The 11,790-nt window shown below is 42.9% G+C and overlaps 2 long non-coding RNA genes across 8 annotated transcripts; both read left to right on the forward strand.

Annotated features, from left to right (window-relative positions):
• The first annotated feature begins 2,440 nt into the window (after window positions 1-2,440).
• LOC124687389 lies at window positions 2,441-7,610 on the forward strand. 4 transcript variants are annotated; one of them, XR_006998207.1, is made up of 5 exons: window positions 2,441-2,571; window positions 2,675-4,788; window positions 4,861-5,107; window positions 7,023-7,129; window positions 7,229-7,610. It is a non-coding gene; the product is annotated as an uncharacterized LOC124687389 (long non-coding RNA). The 4 variants fall into 4 exon arrangements; XR_006998205.1 differs by having other exon boundaries at window positions 2,675-5,107; window positions 6,982-7,129; XR_006998199.1 differs by having other exon boundaries at window positions 2,675-5,107.
• Window positions 7,611-7,832: 222 nt separating this feature from the next.
• On the forward strand, window positions 7,833-11,677 carry LOC124687405. Of its 4 annotated transcripts, none has more exons than XR_006998212.1 (5): window positions 7,833-7,921; window positions 8,238-8,313; window positions 9,008-9,156; window positions 10,041-10,328; window positions 11,193-11,677. It is a non-coding gene; the product is annotated as an uncharacterized LOC124687405 (long non-coding RNA). The 4 variants fall into 4 exon arrangements; XR_006998211.1 differs by having other exon boundaries at window positions 9,008-9,122; XR_006998210.1 differs by having other exon boundaries at window positions 9,008-10,328.
• Window positions 11,678-11,790: the final 113 nt, after the last annotated feature.

Raw genomic sequence — 11,790 nt, forward strand, 5'->3', positions numbered from 1 at the left:
CCCCGGTTGAATATTGAAGTACCTAATAGACTAATAATCACACATACAAATTCCTCAAGTAAGATGTCGCATGTCATTCGAATCAAAATATACTGAAACTTTTCCTATGTTGCAAGTCATTTTGGAGGCCAGGAAACATTATTCGGCACCAGAACTTAGCTGTTCAAGCACCCTCCTAAAAATAGGTCCGGTACTCGGTTAAAACTGTGAGGTACCTAAAATTCGACTCAAAAGATAATCCAACTTTTCTCTAATCCTCGCAAAAACAGATAATCCAAATTTTTCGATGTCGCAAGTCATTTTATAGGACTGAAAAAAAACTCCACATAAATAAGCGAATTGTTCTATTTCTTATACAACATAGACTAATTTCCAATTTACAAGCCCTCCATTTTATAACTAAACTTCTTGAAAGCACACGTATAGGAGCCGTAGATGCAGAACCAGCAAACCAACAACAGTTCAAAACTGGTGATGCATCAACCGTAGCCTACAACAGATGGTGAATCGATATAGCCCAACAGAACATCGACAAATCAGGACAAACTGAATCGCAACACGCCTACTGTGAACTACACCAAGGCCTACTCTAAACTGCATACTACTACCTCTGATCGAGATGAGAGGCAGCCACGGCAATTGGCAGGAGAAGATGGAAGATGGCCGGGGACGGCAGAGAGGCAGCACTTCAGCGGCGGGAGGCGCAGGTGAACACCACCGGACGGCCTCCTACTCCTGCAGACCATCGTACCTGAGCACACACGCAAATACTCCCTAAACTGAACCCAACTCAGGACAGAAAGAAAATTCAGAGGAGTGGGCGAGGCAATTCGCTCGAGCGCCAACTCGCATCTGTCGTGCTGACGGAGGAAACGATCTGCGCGTGCTCGGTGATGTTCTGGTGGGAGAGGCGTGAGGAGGACTTCTCATCATCGCGTGGTGGCCTGCTGGGCGACACGACAGTCGAGTCGTGCGTGAAGCTCAGAGGGCGTGGGATTTCAGAGTCTGCTGTGGTGGGAGTTGTACGCGGTCGCGCCGGCGGCAGGTGGTGGGGGCCGCGCCGGCGGCAGGTGGTGGGGGCCGTGCCGGCGCTCACCCAGTCGACCCTCCCGGCTCCCGGATCCAGCTCCGCGCCGCGAGATGGACAGGAGGAGGGGGCCGTGCTGGCGTTTATCACGTCGACGCTCGCGGCTCCAGCTCCGCGCCATCAGATGGACAGAGGGGCGCAGAGGCTCGCCGGCGATGCGTCTGACCGGTCGAGCTTCCACTGAATCTCGCGTCGCTCGCTGGTCCGTCGACGACGCTGGAACGAGCGCTCCCGGCGATGGCTACTCGGCGCCGGCACGTCGGATGGTAGGTGGGGAGGGTCAGGGAATGAGGTTGTGGGAGGCTCTGCGAGAAAGGCTTGCTCTATCCACGGTACGCATATAGAGCATTATATGCAGGCCATGGTATTAGAACCGGACATGTTCTAAACGACAAGCCCAATGGCTAAAGCCTGCGGTTGGCCTGACAGCAGCGCCATAGCTAGCAGGGCGTCAGGGCCACTAAATGAGAAACTGCCTATTTACAAAAGATTTCTCTATTTTTAGCGCGGATCTTGGCACACAAGTGAACGGTAATGATAGCATGCGCTGCAGTTTGGTTACATACGAAAACTTTTGTCTATATATATATATAAACTATATGTATGTGTGGTAACCGTGGTGACCACATCTCTCACCACTCACCAGCTCCAAGATTCGTGCTGGTTAAAGGATTTTCCCCACATTGTTGCATTTTATGCGGGTGGTCCATCATCCTAAAGGGGAAATACCCAACACAACTTTTTGATGGTCCAGCTCTGGGCCCTGTCATGGACCACTGTCATCCTGACAGTACCTGTTAATAGAGACAGGCATGGACCGCCACATCCTCGCCCCACTCACCGTCGCCCACGATAAAATCCACCCCCCGGCCAGTACAAACTTACCCCGAGCGATTTCTCCGGCCAGATCCATCCTCCCCGTCCACTGCTCCGCCACCATTCACCAGCAACGATTGCGACAATCGTCGATGCCCCGGCCAGTTTAAGCTCGTTCCGGCGCATCGCCGCTCCCCGGCCGGATTCTCCAGCTCCGGGACGATCTGCCACGGCCACGCGACGTTGCATCCGCGGCGTGTCACCGCGTGCTCTCCCCTCCGTCTCTGCCGCTGCTCGCCGACGGGGAAAGTGTGTGCGACTGTGGCCGGGGGCTAGCCAGAGCTCCTCGTGTCACCGCGCGGAGGTGGGCGCTCGGCGCGGCCGCATCTCCCCACACCCCTCCCCCCCCCCCCCCGCCCACCTGGGTCCGTCGCTCTGAGTCCTCCTCGCCGCAGTTCACGCCCACTCCCCCCCTCTCCACCGCAGTTCACGGCCAGCATGGAAGGGACTGCGTCCGATGCGAGCGGCGGGGGTATACGACCTCCTCCGGGTCGTACGAGCAAGGACGCCCGCGCCTGCAGTGTTCTTGCCGCGTGCCTGCGGCGAGATTCACCTCTAATAAGGAAGCAAGCAGAGGCAGGAGTTTCTTCAAGTGTAGATCAGATTCGGTAAGTGACAGAGTCGTCAGAGCTGAGCTGCATATCATACATTTTTGTTGCAAAGCACAATTTAATGTTCTGTAAATATTGTCTTTTTTGGTGCTCGATGCAGTGTTACACTTGGATCTGGGAGGAACGGCTCATGGACTTTGTCAATGCTTTTATAAGGATGAGCACAGCCGCCTTGCAGGGGGAGATGCGAGTTTCCAGGACCGAATCGAAGTGGAGGATCCAACTGCTGGAGCACAAGTTGGAAGTCGCCCGGCGTGAGTTGGCCGACGCCATTGGTGAGAGGGATGGTTTGAATGCAGTTGCTGCTAGATTAGCTAGTCAAATTAAGTCAAGAGACCGGAGCATTGCTAGATATAGATTTGCGTTTTTTATATTCATGCTCTGCATGATTTTTAGATGGGTTTTTTAGCTGCAGCGGTGCATTTTCAGATTCTTTCATCTCTATATGATCATCATAGAGCGTGGGCTGATGCGTTGTCAAGGTGCATAGAGGGAGATTTGATGTTCCGGGGTGTGTGTGGTTTTGAGTAGTGCTTAAGGAGTTGATCAGTTGAACAAGAGCGTGCAAGTATTTAACCATGAGGTCCCAATAATTTTTTTTGTTGTAAATGGTGCCATCCAAGATCAGAACGGTGGCAGTCCATCATATGTTCTAGACGCAACAACCCCGCGCCGGCATAGTCGGATGAACTCGTTGTTTCCGTCAGTTATGTGGATAGTGTTTTTTTGGGCTAAAGCCTTTTTTTGTATGGAGTAACAGACCTGTGCTTAACACTCTAGCTTTAGAACTTAAGTTATCTACAGATTTATGGTACTCCTTATGTTTTGTATAACGAGTGCTCACCATGTAGTCAACAGTAGAGTGGTGCTTCAGTGCTTTTGATTGCTGTATTTGTTGTTTCAAGCCCCTAGCTGAAGTTCAGTTCTGGTGACGAAGTGAGTAAATGAATTGCTGATATTTGGATTCATCCACGCATTGATTGGTTGCTTCTTCTTGCAATATTATGTGGCACTAACAAAAGCACTGCATTCTATTTATATAGAATATGAAGTTATTAGCTCCAATCCATGCATGAATGTACAACACAACTGTACAACTGCATGGAACGATAGTCTGGAAGGACAATAATCTTCTAGGCAGTGGTGGTCCTGATAGACATTAGTTAGCTGCACTTTGCTTCCATTCAAGCAGAAGTGATTGAAACACTAGATATGTAATGCATTAACTGAACTTCTATGCATTAGTTTTGTTTGGTCGGATGGTTTTCTTTTGTATTGCCAGATGGAATACCGTGTACTGCTACCATTGGTTATGTAGGTCATGTATGCTAATCTATATACGAAAATTGATCATTGTTAGGTTCAAAATGGCAGGATACTTCTTTTTGTTTCACAAATATAGGTAGTATATTGAATCGTGCAAATGTCTGATTTTTTTCGAGACCATAAGAATGGTGTTGCCTTCTTAACATACTAGAATACTCAGAAATTCTTGCAAGGTCTTGTTGAAATAACGCCTTCATACACTTATTTGCAGTTTTCTTCATTCTGGTTTTCGCAATTCAGTAATGAGCATCTTATAGCCTGTTGCCTTGGATTTATTTAGTTTATCAATTGGGTGCTTAGCAAATTTCTCTGAGGTACTGAATCATTAGTGTTCAGTAGATATTAGATACATAGCATCTGTTGGGCAATGGCCGGGCCAGGGCTGCAACCTGTGTTTAAACTTTCCATTGTTTTCTTCTTTGCTTATGCATTGCTCTTATCCGTGGCCCTTCCTATAAAGTACACACGATGGCCTCCTTCTAGGTAAATTATTTTATCATCCATGGTACGCGGACCTACTTCTAGTCGTTGGATGTGGCCTTGATTCTAGTTTCCTGCATTTTCTGGCAAGTTCTGAATCATTGGTTTTTTTAGTACTGAATCATTGGCTTAATTAACTCCGGGTGCTTAATGGGTTAAGGTGCGGTGCCGATTACTTAGTTTGACCTTGGACTTGCGAACACCGGGCATGCCGTTTTGTAAATATCTTGATTCTTTTAGTTACCAGTTTGCTTTAAGATTCAGTGCTTATATCTTATTTTTCTTTAAGAGATTGCCTTCTCTTTGTGTTTTTCTTCAATTGTTTTTCTTAACCATGCTCAACCTAGTGCCTAACGAGGCCTGGTGCATTGAGGCTTGCGACTCTCGATCTTCCTCTTAATGTCCATGGTGAGTGCTTAATGAGGCATGGTGTGGCGCTGAATGGAATCAAGTCCTGGACTGTCGATCTTCTCTTTTTAGGTACTTAGCAGATTGAACAGGGGTACTGGATGCACTAAAGAGTTGACTCCTGACTTGTACACCTCACTATGGTGACTTGTACACCTCATATGGGTGCTTAACAAGCTTCTTTGAGATGCTGAATCGTGTGGTGCTTACCAAGTTGCTCCCAGGTGCTGAATCGCATGGGTTCTTAACAAGATTCTGGGGGGTGCTGAATCAATCATGATTGGCTGTGCAGTGTTGTTCCTGAGATGTGGGTAATTAGGTATGATCGTGTCCCGGCTCCGGCAATGTTTATTTCAGTTGCTTGTGCGAGCTGCCGGATATTAGGCCTTATGCATAATTACTCGCATCCTGTACCCATCGTTTTGTTAACCTTTTACCTGAGGAGCCTACTATTTCTCCATCATGTTGATTTAGTTAATCAGCTGATATTTTTTTCTATAATTTGAATGCCAAATAATATAATGTGGTAGCCAAAATAATTAGACATGGCCTGGGTGTTGACGTTGTTAGCTGTGGACATCTCTGAGGTGCTGAATCATTTGAGTTGGTACTTGACCTCGGACGGTTTGATCTTTTGGTACTTAACAAGTTTCTTTAAGGTGCTGAATAGTAGTACTACTAGTACAGGTCTCTCTTTTGGTTTATACATGGAAGGAATCTTTCTTTGATCTCTTTTATACTGTTTGCTAGTTCACTAATTAGTGTTTCCTACCAAATGCATCACAAACTTAACCTTGAAGTACTGATTCAAATTTATTCGTATATCAACTGGGTGCTTAACAACTTGGTCTAAGGTGCTGAATCATATATTTCCTTTTGCAAGGCGAGGTTCCGAGCAATTTTTTTTTGAGATTAAGCACCTTTGCACTTGCAGTGGAATATATGCACGGAATATTTACAAATTGCTCTGAGGTTTAAAGTTGATGTGCTTATCTAGTTGCCATGAGGTGCTGAATTATACGGATGCTTTTCAAATTTCTGTGGGATGCTGAATATTAGGTGCTTGATGACTGAATGCAGGGTACTGAATTTTTTTCGAGAAAACGCAAAGGACTCTTTGCCTTTCATTTCATTGAAAAGATAGAAGAAGTTTACAAGCCTCCTAGGAGGTGTTACAGGGGTTTATTACAGCTAGGAAATTAGTGCACATCCCAGGTCGTTGGAAGCACGTCTCTCGGTCCCTTAGCACCAGCTGTAGCCCAGGCCGCCGCTTCGTCTTTGATGGTAGCACATAGGCTGCGGATGGACTGAATTGTAGTGTATCTCTCTTGCATCCTTGGGTACTCTGTTTGACCTGTTCGTATGGTCATTTTTCCATGATATGTATGGGGTGCGGTATTTTTAATTAAGCACCCTACTTGATGCATGTCTTAACAAGTTGCTTTGAGATGCCAAATCATATGGGTGCCTAACAAATTACTTTGAGTTGCTGAAATCATATGAGTGCTTAAAAGTTGCTTCGAGTTGCTGATTCATATGTGGGTGCTTAACAAGTTTCTGAGGTGCTGAATAGTGGTACTACTAGTACAAGATTTCTCTTTTGGTTTATACATGGAAGGAATCTTTCTCTGATCTCTTTTATACTGTTTACTAATATCAATTATCATGAGTACTTAATGAGGTATGGTGATGAGGTGCTGAATAGTGGTACTACTAGTACAAGATTTCTCTTTTGGTTTATACATGGAAGGAATCTTTCTCTGATCTCTTTTATACTGTTTACTAATATCAATTATCATGAGTACTTAATGAGGTATGGTGCGGTGCTGAATTGATATTTTGTCTATCCCATGCACCCTAGATTTGACACTTATGCTTGAGATGTATATTTCCTTTTGGGTGCTTAATATTTTCATCCGGAGTGCCAGATGCATTAGCATGCCGTTTTATCAACCAGAGTCTATTCTCATTCTACAATTGCCGTTTTCAACCTGGATAATTTACTGTATGGTGTACTTTTATATTTTGAATCATCAGACATCATATTGGGCAACCTTTGCTTCCAAAAAAACACATAGGGCTGAAATTCCATCATGATTGTTGGTCCCAAAAAACTTGATCTGTATAACATTTATTGGGCAACCTTTGTTAAGATTTTAATATGTTTAGCTAACTGCCACTCCTTAAATGTAGCTTAAAGACTAACTGTATATATTGAATAATTTTCTCTGAAGTGCTGAATCATATGGGGTGCTTAACAAGATTCTCCGAGGTGCTGAATCATATGGGTGCTTACCAAGTTTCTCTGAGGTGCTGAATCATTTGGTGTCAACTGTGGCAGGTACTTGATCAAATCTTGAAGTACTTATTTCCACTTTGTATAATCTTATGTCACCCTTATTTTCCTAGGTAACTCGTAGTAATTCTCAACTTTACCTAGGTACTGAATCATTTCTTAATTAATGCCAATGAAGCTAACTGCTTAACGATGCCTGGTGAGGTGTTGAATGTCCTTGTACATTCTTGGGTGCTTGACAAGTTATTTCCAAGTGCTGAATGGATGGGGTAACAAATTTCTTTGAGGTATCGAATCATATGACATGCTTAAGAAGTTGGTTTTAGTACTAAATGGTGGCTACTCGTTAATTTGCTAGTACTAAATGGAATGCTTTACTAGGTGCTTAACAAGATGCTCTGAGGTGCTGAATCATATTTCTTCTAGTACTTAATGACCTGTACAAGATGCTCTGAGGTGCTGAATCATTGATCTTCTAGTACTTAATGACATGTACAAGACAAATGGAATATAACCATTTCAACTAGATTTCTTCTTTTAAAATTGTGCAAACAAAGTTGTCAGTCCAGCTTGTTTATCCATGATAGATAATTGTACAAACATAAATAGTTTTATAGACACATATGATCAGCATGTTACCCATTTTCTGTAGCCTTCGCTCTTAATAAGTTATGATGTGGTAAATTGAAAAATTCACGTTGATTTTCATACATTTTTTATGATATTGAACATATCGTATACAAGTACCGAACGATAATGACCATTTGTGGGATACCGAATGGGATAACTCGCTAAATTCACGTCGATTGTCGTACCTTTTTCCGAAGTATCTTCTGGGTACGTAATGAATGTAGTGCAGGTACCGAATCATATGACTTGCGGTGCCTCCCAGTATATCCCATGCACCCAAGATTTGACACATGCTTGAGATGTATATTTCCTTTTGGGTGCTTAACATTAGCTCGTGGTATAGTTCCTTCCAATAAAAAATCTAATTTAGATGGTTGTCTATGGTACTAGTAGTTTGACTTTTGCATGAGAATTTTGGCTATCTCATGCAACCCACATTGGTTCAATCTTGTTTCCGAGATGTACTCATATCTCTCGTTCTCCTATTACCAAATGCAACATAAGCTTCAAGTTTTTTTCCTAGGTACTGAGTCGTTAACCTTGAAGTACTGATTCAAAATCATGGCTTTGCCTTGGATTTTTCCGTGTACAAACTAGAGGTAAATAACTATGAGGTGCTGAATCATATGTTTGAATATCATGGGTACTTAACAAATAACTCTGAGGTTCTTATTCAGTACCTAGATAGAGATAATCAAGTACCTCTATTCATGGGTTGTTTTTGTGGGCAATATGGGTACTGAAAGTAAGTTTGGATGGTGCTTGATGACTGAAATAATTTCTAGATAAATAGAATTACTTGGAAAATATTTTAAGTGAGTCCATGATTAACCGTCGATGCACAGGAAAGTGGGATAGTTCAAGCAGGGTGCTGAACTATGTCTACTACATGTTATTATTCAGTACCCAGTTTGAGATAACCAAGTACCCAGTTTTTCTCTTTCCTTTACATGTTTCCGATGCTATTAGCAAATGGCACTAGTGCACAACTGAAAGTCTTTAGAAATTAATTTCTGCCACTTAACTCCAGGTACTAATCGACTACCCAATTACTTTCTGGGGCTGGCAAACTCAAACACACTGTGATTGGCCATTTGTATTTACCCAGATTCTGATATGGTGTTCGATAGGTACTTACCGCAGTTCGATAGGTACTTAACTGCTAATGGGTGCTGAACCATTTAATCTAGGGTGCTTAACAAATTACCTATCGAACATATGATTCAGCACCAGTTGCATTTGACACATAGCACCAAGAAAATAGTGTTTAATTTTTTCATTCTATTTTTTTAGATGGAGCTTACAGATTTAACATCCACTGGATATTTTTCGAACAAACTTGCAACAAGAAAGTTTATGATGGTGATGATAGAAGCAGAGTTGAAGCAAGGGATTGGAGGGATCCAAGGTCTGGATATTGTTTGTGTGTCATCCCCATCAAGGTGCCGATGAGGTGGACTTTAGCACGGTGCTTTCTAGTAGGATGAAATTAATCAAAACGTCGTGCCTTAGTATTAATTTCAACAGATGGGTTACTCTGTTTCGTGCACTAAATGCATTTGTGAATACAATTACTTTCTTTTTGATGGGCATGCAGGCCATGCTGTTGTGAATACAAATTACCTATCTTCAAGTCTACTTATGAGTACTTAACATTTTGGGACAAGGTGCTTGATGAATTTAATGACGGCGCACTGGTTTAATGCCATGGACTTATTTGCATGCGCATTTGCTTTTGCATGAGATCATGTGTCACCCTTTTTGGCTGGAAAATTTTGTTTGCTAATTCATGAATTGGAGTGTTTTGTTTCTCTAATACTGAACAATCTGTATCATAGATCTAGTATGAGAAACTACTCTGAGGTGCTGATTCATGTGGGTGCTTAACAAGTGCCCTGAGGTGCTGAATCATATGGGTGCTTAACAAGCTTTTGTGTGGTGCTGAATCATATGGGTGCTTAACAAGTTTCTGTGTGGTGCTGAATCAGTGTTTATGCATTACTATGGTTGTATATTGCCTCACTGTAGTGCTGAATCAGAGTACGAGATCATGTTGCATAGCATATCAGGCGCTCTTCTATGGTTTATATTCATTATGACCTTGTACTTGTCAGTTGCCTTGTTATGTCTTGATACTTAAGATTTTCAACCGGGGTGACGGATGTGTTTTGCTTATGACGTGTTGCTAGATGAATCCGCTTGTTTGTGCTTCTTTTAATATCTATGAAAATAGAATTGTCATTTCTTAAATTCAAGCTTGCCATTTTTCCATCAGATTTGGTGTATGTCCTAATTGACCAGTGTTCTTATTTTTTTGCTGGTTAAGTACCCAAGGTGCTTAACAAGCTTCTCCGAGGTGCTGAATGTATGAGGTGCTTAACAAGCTTCTCCGAGGTGCTGAATCGTATGAGGTGCTTAACAAGCTTCTCCGAGGTGCTGAATCGTATGAGGTGCTTAATAAGCTTCTCCGGGGTGTTGAATCATATGAGGTGCTTAACAAGCTTATCCGAGGTGCTGAATCGTATGGGGGTGCTTAACAGGCTTCTTTGAGGTGCTGAACAGTTAAAGCGGGATGCCGAATCATGGTGGCCTATGACCATGGACGACCAACGAGGTGAGTCTTTCAAACTGTTTATCTCGTGCTAAAAACACTTTGTAGTCTCCTACTTTGGAATGTCCTGGTGTTTGATAAGTTACAATGTGATGCCTGACCCTACAGATAAATTTTACATTTGTTGATTCATGTTCCAGTCTTGATCCCAGTTTCTCTAAATTCAACATTTGTTAGATTTTAGCGGTCAACTTACTATCTATGCACCCGTATGATTCAGCACCTTAGAGCCCACTTTTTGAAACCATATTTTTTGCCTTAAGATTTATGGGGGTGCTTAACAATTTGCTATAAGGTGCTGAGTCGTATATACGTATCAGGTTCAATAAGTATTGGGTGTAGGTACCGAATCAGATGTCTTGTGGTACCTCCCAGCATGTGCATTCTACCAGTCAAATGGTGTGTCGCATTTGGCTTCACAACGTAGGACCACTTGATCCGCCATGATCCTCGAAAGTATTCAAATATTTAACTCTCTGTGCTGCTGACAACTATACATAAATGTAGACAACCAGTTTTGGTATGGATGTTTGAAAAAATGATACCACCATGCACGTTTGTGATCACATTTGTGGTCATGCTTGTCATCATTCAGTACTGAGGTATAGAACATTCAGTCTGGGGTGATCATTGTCTCTTTGTAACAGTTCAATATTCTTCGTTTGTTGGCAAGTCCTTCATTTAGATGGAAACAACTAAGAATGTCATTTTGTGTTGTGGTTATGTTTTTCAATATTCAGTACTGGGGTATAGATCATTTGGTACCTGGAGTGAACCTTGTCTCTTTGAAACAGTTCAGTATTCTTTAATCGTTTGCTTTTACTGTATTAAATTGGAAACAACTAAAAGGGTCGTTTTTTTATGCAGGCAACACCTACCAGGTTGATGTGAGGCACAATCCAATCTTTAGATATCTGGTACCTAATGCCTGGCTATCAAGTTCAGAAAGCTAAAAGCACTGGACGTTTGCTGTGTGGTACCGAATTCCTATTTCTGTTCATCTGACGTCAAAGCCCAGGCAGGAGATGGGCTGTTAAGTACCTCTCCACTACTGCCAAGCCCAATGCACCGGGTGGGTACCTAATTGATTCAAATTTCGAATCGGTTGTCTGCCAGGCCCATGTGCATCGTTGGCAGAGAAGTGCAGAAGGCCCAGGACGGGACGCTGACAGCTACTTTGTTGTTTTCACTGCCTTTACATGAAATCTGATTCGAAATGTGTTCTGCAAAACTGAATTTGAACCTGACTAGGAGCAGTCCAAAAGCAGTATACAGACTGTGTTGTTTCCATTTTTTTTGCAATGGGCTGACCCATGGCAGGCCATGCACTTATTTTGTAAAATTGATATGAGATATGAGGAAAAGAAAGGTGGTCCATCTTGATGCGTTTGTGTGGTGTTAGATGCGGTCACCCGGGTACTAGTGCGTATCAAATGCCCGTCCTATATATATATATATATATGCA

This window comes from Lolium rigidum, chromosome 1 (genome assembly GCF_022539505.1).
Source record: "Lolium rigidum isolate FL_2022 chromosome 1, APGP_CSIRO_Lrig_0.1, whole genome shotgun sequence".
In the NCBI taxonomy this organism is placed as follows: Eukaryota; Viridiplantae; Streptophyta; class Magnoliopsida; order Poales; family Poaceae; genus Lolium; species Lolium rigidum.